Below are 7,142 nucleotides of genomic sequence, written 5' to 3'. Positions count from 1 at the left end.
TGGTTAGCGCAGTATGCCTAAAGCGTACTGATGATGAAGGCTTAGCACCCTTCGAAATGGATATATCTGCGCAGCTATGGCAGGTTGTCTGAAAAATTTTCTACTTACTATTCCAAAAACAAAATACAATTTTTCAAATTTAGAAAAATTAAAAAATTACAATAATAATCATTAGAAAAAAATTATTGTTCTGGCCTTGAGCTCGATTCGAACCTTGAATGGTTTATCAATAGGCCGATAAAAACAAAAACAATTGTTAATAAACCATGAGCACTTGGGAATGTCAAACAAAGTAATTGACAATAAACAAAAATCCAGCATTATTAGTGATTTGCACCAGATGGCGCAACACTGAATAAATATAGTTGGTAAAAGGGAATAGAAGTAGCAAATTTGCCAGTCAAACAAACCATCGCTGTATAGGTAAATGGTTAGCGCAGCATGCCTAAAGCGTACTGATGATGAAGGCTTAGCACCCTTCGAAATGGATCTATCTGCGCAGCTATGGCAGGTTGTTTGAAAAAGAGTCTACTTACTATTCCAAAAACAAAATACAATTTTTCAAATTTAGAAAAATTAAAAAATAACAATAATTATCATTAGAAAAAAATTATTGTTCTGGCCTTGAGCGCGATTCGAACCTTGAATAAATTAATATTTATTATCTTACATTAGGGCCCGGTTTTTCAGTACAAGTTCAACCCAGTTTGTCGATTAAACTACGCTTTAACTTATTCTGCAGTTTTTCAGTCTACTTTAAACGAAGTTTAGGCTAAGCTTAAACGGTCGATCTGGCAGGGGTAAGGGCTAATTAAACTTCCTTAACCCTAACGCCATAGTCGTAACCATACCCATATCCATAACCATCTCCAATGTGATCGATTAATGGTGCCTTAACCTAAAAATCGTGTAAATTTCATAAAAATGAAGAAAACGCAAAACAATACAAACATATTCCACAAAAAATAAATCTCTTAGTCACAACGTATCCAAAAAAATTAATAAAATCTACAAAAAGTTATTAAATTCACCAACTCAAATATTTTTAGGTTATGGATATGGCGAGAAACCAAAAACCAATTGGTTGGATATGGTATAGTTATGGCGTTAGCGTTATGGTATGGCACCATTAATCGATTACATTGATTTCCATAAGGTAGGTTCGATTATCTGTTTTATCTGGTTATGGTTTTATGCTTATAAGTCACCATTAATTGGCCCTTTAAGCCCTATATATTATACCCAACAAGCATTTGGGCTTGAGTACCATTAGAACTCATGTTGATAACTAGCATGCTTCTAAAATCTCAAAACTTCTTTCGAAACAGTGGCACAGTTTGAGAATCATAGTGTTTTCAGAAAAAAAGGGAATTTTCATAAAGCAAAAAATGAGGTTACTTAAGTTCAAAAAGATAGTTCCCAACTTGTAATTGTTGTTTTTGTTGTGGCGATAAAGAAACTCCCGGGAGTTTCTGGGGAGTGTCATCGATGTCAATGGTTTCTAGTTGATAAGGCTTCATTATTTCTACCATTATCAAATTGAAACTTCAGTTATCAGTGGCTTAGCATGCAGCGTTCCATGTATTTTTAGTATAACATAAACCAGTGTGCTCAAAATCTAGCTGCACAGCAATTATGTACTTAAGTTTTGGGCTTTAACGTTAAATCGTTCAAGTTTAATAATACAAACTTTGATCTTAAAACAGAAGATTTTAGTTTAATATTCAATCGTTTGTTCAGTTCATTTCAATATTGCAGGTATGGCAGCCAACAATTCATGTCTCATGTAATTTTTTTTTTTTTAGAGAATATTTCAAGGTAGGAGCAGTTTCCAAATTCATGCATGACTTTAAAAAAAGTTTCAAGTTAAGATTTTTACTGACAAACGTGAGTAAAAAAACGCGGAGACACAAACCTCTGTTGTGTCTGTGTATAAACTACAGCTGAATCGGTTACTGTGAATAGTGGATACACACCATTTGTAGAGGTAATACATAGAATTAGTGTATAGGTGAAACATAGGAACATATTTCAGTTGCATCTGAGTATAATGCGTATTAAAATTTAGGAGTACTAATTTTAAGCGCAGCAATAACAGAAGAGTAGATAAAGTTTAACGCTTAGCAGTCCATATAAAGTTTAAGCGTAAACGTATATAGATGAAAAAGAAAAAATTAAAAAGCTTTAATAAAACTTAATTTTCTATGAGCTATGTGTCAAAAAAGCTGCAACTAAATTTAAAACCTATTTTATTTTCACTATGACTATCCCTCAAGATCTTTATCTAGGTGGAGATACGTTAATGATTTCGGAAACTGCTTATGTGACAGGGCCTTAAGTCTCATAAAAAAAAAAAACATAAAGTGGCAACCCGAAACAAAACCATGTTTAACATTTGCCAGCCATGTTCCACATGCACGCACAAATCACTAACAAGATTGCGCATTGCGCATGTAAACAAAAGATCAGCTGTTTTTATGGGCAATTTGACGTCGTTTTCCTTTAGCTCTTTTTTTCTCTCTTTCTTTCATTCTCCCAAGCAGTCAAGTTTGACGTAATTGCGCAGAACGAAGCAATTTTTAACTCGTGAATGCGCAATCTTCTGTTGTGATTTGTGGTCCACATGGTACTATATTTGCAAAGCCAAGCACAGCTGATTATAACACTTTACTCTTTAATAGGGCTGCCACATTTGACCACTCAAAACAATTCTTGTAGCAAATTAATAATCAAATTATTAACCAAGTATTTTCTATCAAATAGATGTATAAAGTACCTTGACTAGCATTTAGCAACTATATTTGAACGTCAATCATATAAAACATGTATTTTGCGATTTGATTATACTGGCGCTTTCACAGTTCCCAACTACATCTGGCAGCACAACATATTAAGTTCTTTCCAATAATGTTGGCCGATTCCGTGATTTTTGAGGATTGTGTTTGTGACCTCTCAGTCACAGCGGCTTTTAACTGTGTCTGTGACTGAAAAAAAAAAAAACGCCAACAGGAATCAGTTTTGGTGATTCTATACGACAGCATGACACTGCTAATACGCGTCCAAAAATATCGACCGTTTTAGAAATAAGGGTTTTCAATTAGAAGAAAATTATTCTCAGCGGGGTCGCTACTCGGCAGTTTGGCAAGCGCTCCGGGTGTATTTCTGCCATGAAAAGCTCTCGGTGAAAACTCATCTGCGTTGCAGATGCCGTTCGGAGTCGGCATAAAATATGTAGGTCCCGTCCGGCCAATTTGTAGGGAAATTCAAGAGGAGCACGACGCAAATTGGAAGAGAAGCTCGGCCTTAGATCTCTTCGGAGGTGATCGCGCCTTACATTTATTTATTTTTATTAGCAGTGTCATGCTCTCATATAGAATTACCTCACTTTTATATTTTTCCCTGCGGATTGCCTTGCGAATAATAAAATCTGCGTAAGTTTTTGGGACATCTACTGTTATTTGGTCGCAGCTTAAGTAACTTGCTCATTGTATTGGTTCATAGCATAGAAGCGATTTGTTCCTGTTATGAGAGCTATGTTTGAGTCTGTGATTGGTAAAGGGAAATAAATGCTGTCACATGCAATCAGTCACGAATATTCTTTGTAAGCTGTCACTGAAGTGTACTGTGATATTTCAGTAGCTGTGACAAAATCACAGGTACACGGATATTTGCCAACTCTACTTTCCAATTGTCGGTGTTCTTTGCAAATATATATTTATGTTAGCGCATAAGAATTTGACAAATTTCGTGTAATTAAATCCCCTTTAATTCAATTTTTAATAGTGAGTTCTGTGGATAAATAATGGAAGAATATTTAAAGTGTAATATTAACCTAAAAAGTGATTCACACGTTCAAAAAATATAAATAATAGTGCACAGTACCAAAATTAGTTGATTAATCGCCGTAAAGTTATAACGCAAATGTTTTGTTGAAAAGGACGCTTGTGCTAACAGTTAGCTGAATGCCTTCATTGTTAATGTAAAAAATGGAGAAATTTGCAAACTAACAATTAAACAATTGTCATTAAACACACGTTACGCTGTATTCGTCTTTCATCGTATCTTCATTATCGCTACGCAACGATTTTGTTATATTTGCACTCATTATTTTTCTTCAGGACAGTACATGAACACTTCATCTATGCTCCCAACACCCTTCACACAATATTGCAAATGAAAATTGACATGTGCGCGATGCCGACGTGACGACATATGGAGCAAATCACATAAACTAGACAAATTATGTGCTGGTGGGAATGGCGGTAAGATGCAATGAATCTAAAATCAGATACCAGAACAACAAGGACGCATACGAATACTTCGAAAAGTACCAACTGATTGCAGAAGATTTTTAGCTTACGACGAAGGGGGTCGGTGAACTGTTAACTTTAAAATACATATCAAAGCGGATTGATTTTTGCGACAACGTGCTGTGGCTGTGATAATTTGATAACAATACCTAAATTGTAAATGTTGTTTAAGCTTTAAATGTAATACAATGAAGGGGTCGGCTATACATTAAGGGACCAATTGGTTTTATTCGTAAATCAAAGGGGTCTGACCTTTGAAATTTTGCACATAGGTTCTCAGGGAGTTCCCCAACAAGAATCAATTAGTTGTTGTTGTTGTTGTGGCAGTGCTTCGCCCCACCTAACAGCTGCGGCCGATCACAAATTGTCATCAATATCCTTTAACGGGAGTCCAAGGAAACTTGCTGTTGCAACAGGGGTGGACCATAATGAAAGGGGTGTTAGAGGCGTTGGTTCCACATTACAATTGAAGAGATGGTTAGTGTCATGTGGGACACATTGCAGGCGGGGCATACATTTTGTATATCGGGGTTGATACTGGATAGGTAAGAGTTTAACCTGTTACAGTATCCAGAACGAAGTTGAGCTAGAGTGACTCGCGTTTCCCTGGGGAGTGTGCGTTCCTCTTCCGTAAGTTTTGGGTACTGTTCCTTGAGTACTGGATTCACAGGGAAATTCCTGGCATAAAGGTCCGACGCCTGTTTGTGGAGTTCACCAAGGACCTGCTTGTGTTTTTTTGCTTCATACGGCTGAGTTCTCAGGTGCCGTATTTCCTCAAAATGCTTACGAAGATGACTCCTTAAGCCCTTGGCGGTGTTGGCTCATAAATGAGATGAATGTTGGGATGTCCAGGTTTCTGGGTATTTAACTGTTTGGTTAGCATCTCATTTCTCTCCCCGATGGGGAGTATTTTCGCATCATTATGTAGATGGTGTACTGGGGACATAAGAAGACAGCCCGTGGCTTTTTCCAGTGGGTAATTTTTAGGCGTGGCGACCATATAGGGGACGCGTAGCACGCAATCGGCTTGGCAATTGCTTTGTATGTGGTAATGAGCGTTTCTTTGTCTTTTCCCCAAGTACTGCCTGCAAGGGACTTGAGGATTTTTTTACGGCTCTGGATTTTCAGAACAATTGCAGCTGCATGCCCACCAAAATCTAGATCCTGATCAAACGTCACACCCAAGATTTTGGGGTGTAGGACAGTTGGTAGCATAGTGCCATGGACGTGGATGTTCAAAATGGTCGACATTAGGGACGTCCATGTTATAAATAAGGTCGCGGAGGATTTAGTCGGTGATAATGCCAGATTTCGCGAGGCGTAAAAACTGGAGAGATCAGGGAGGTAGCCGTTTATTCTGTTGCAAAGTTCATCGATCTGTGGGCCTGTGCCTGTGGCCATTATTGTGCAGTCTTCGGCGTAGGAAACGATAGTAACTGCTTCTGGTGGCGGAGGTAGCTTAGATATGTAGAAATTAAACAAAATTGGGGATAGGACACCACCCTGTGGCACCCCTTGCTTAATTCTTCTTGGTTTTGATGTTTCATTTCTAAATTGCACCGATGCCTGCCGACCACCCAGATAATTTGCGGTCCACCTTTTAAGACATGGGGGAAGGGTAGATTCTTCCAGGTCTTGCAGTAACGTGCCATGGTTGACCGTATCAAAAGCTTTTGATAGCTATAGCGCAACGAGCACTGTTATATGGTGGGGGTTTTGATTTAAACCGCAATTTATCTGGGTGCTGATGGCATTTAGCGCGGTGGTGGTGCTATGGAGTTTTCTGAAGCCATGCTGATGACAGGCTAGCTGCAAATTTGCTTGGAAGTAGGGGAGCAAAATGGCTTCAAGCGTCTTTGCTACTGGCGATAGGAGAGATATCGGACGATACGACTCTCCTATGTTAGCTGGTTTCCCAGGCTTTAGTAGCGGGACCACCTTGGTCATTTTCCATTTTTCGGGTATGACAAAGGTGGAAAGAGACAGGTTGAAGACATGTGCTAAGTATTTGAAACCCTCTTTCCCTAGGCTTTTAAGCATCGACATGGCTACGCCGTCTGGGCCCACTGCTTTGGATGGTTTAGCATGACCGATGGCATCCTCAACCTCTTTGGCGGTGATGTTAATTGGTGACGCGCTGAATTTATGTTTGTGTGCTTGTCTGTTGGCCCTCCGTCTATCTTTGTCGACCGTAGAATGCATTATATATTGTCGGCAGAAAGCGTTCGCGCATTTTTTCGCATCCGACAGCACTTTATCGCCAAAGGCGATGGAAACTTTGTCATTGTGCCTAAAGGGATTCGATAGGGACTTTACGGTGGACCAAAGTTTACCTACACCGTCAGAGAGGTTACAACCGCTTAGGTGCTACTCCCATTTCGCCCGCTTGTGTTCATCCACATGCAATCTGATGCGTTGGTTTATATCCCTTATTTGGGGTCGCCGGGATCTAGCTGTCTTGTAAGGTCACGTTCTCTCGCTAAACTTGAGTAATTTTTAATCGTTATTAACAATTTACTAGTATTTAGTTGTTAAAGCTACCATGGTATAACTATCACTTTTTATCTATATACGAACACTTTCGCAAGAATTTTATACATAAGTGCACTCTATAATGTTTATAGAACCACAAACAACTATTTGCTTTCGTTTAAATTTACGTTTTATTGTAAAATTTAATAATTTTTTGTTTACTTTCCGCGACACGAGCATACAGCAATTTTATCTAATTCACTACTTGCTTGGTGCTACCAGATGCTTTAAATTGTACCAACGAATGAAAAATGTTTTAAATAGTACCAACGAGGAAAACGGACCTCTTTCATTCAACTC

At 38.4% G+C, this 7,142-nt stretch overlaps 1 protein-coding gene across 1 annotated transcript in view; it reads left to right on the top strand.

The window, feature by feature from the left end:
- The first annotated feature begins 3,762 nt into the window (after positions 1 to 3,762).
- SCAP (SREBP cleavage activating protein) overlaps positions 3,763 to 7,142 on the top strand; it is a 58,394-nt gene continuing 55,014 nt past the window's right edge. Inside the window, 1 exon segment of the mRNA XM_067770328.1 lies at positions 3,763 to 3,782. The gene's annotated coding sequence lies outside the window, so the exon portion shown is untranslated.

This window comes from Eurosta solidaginis, chromosome 3, assembly GCF_040869045.1.
Source record: "Eurosta solidaginis isolate ZX-2024a chromosome 3, ASM4086904v1, whole genome shotgun sequence".
Taxonomy (NCBI): domain Eukaryota; kingdom Metazoa; phylum Arthropoda; class Insecta; order Diptera; family Tephritidae; genus Eurosta; species Eurosta solidaginis.
The sequence above is the reverse complement of the archived record's forward strand: the minus strand, read 5'-3'. Positions and strand labels throughout refer to the sequence as shown.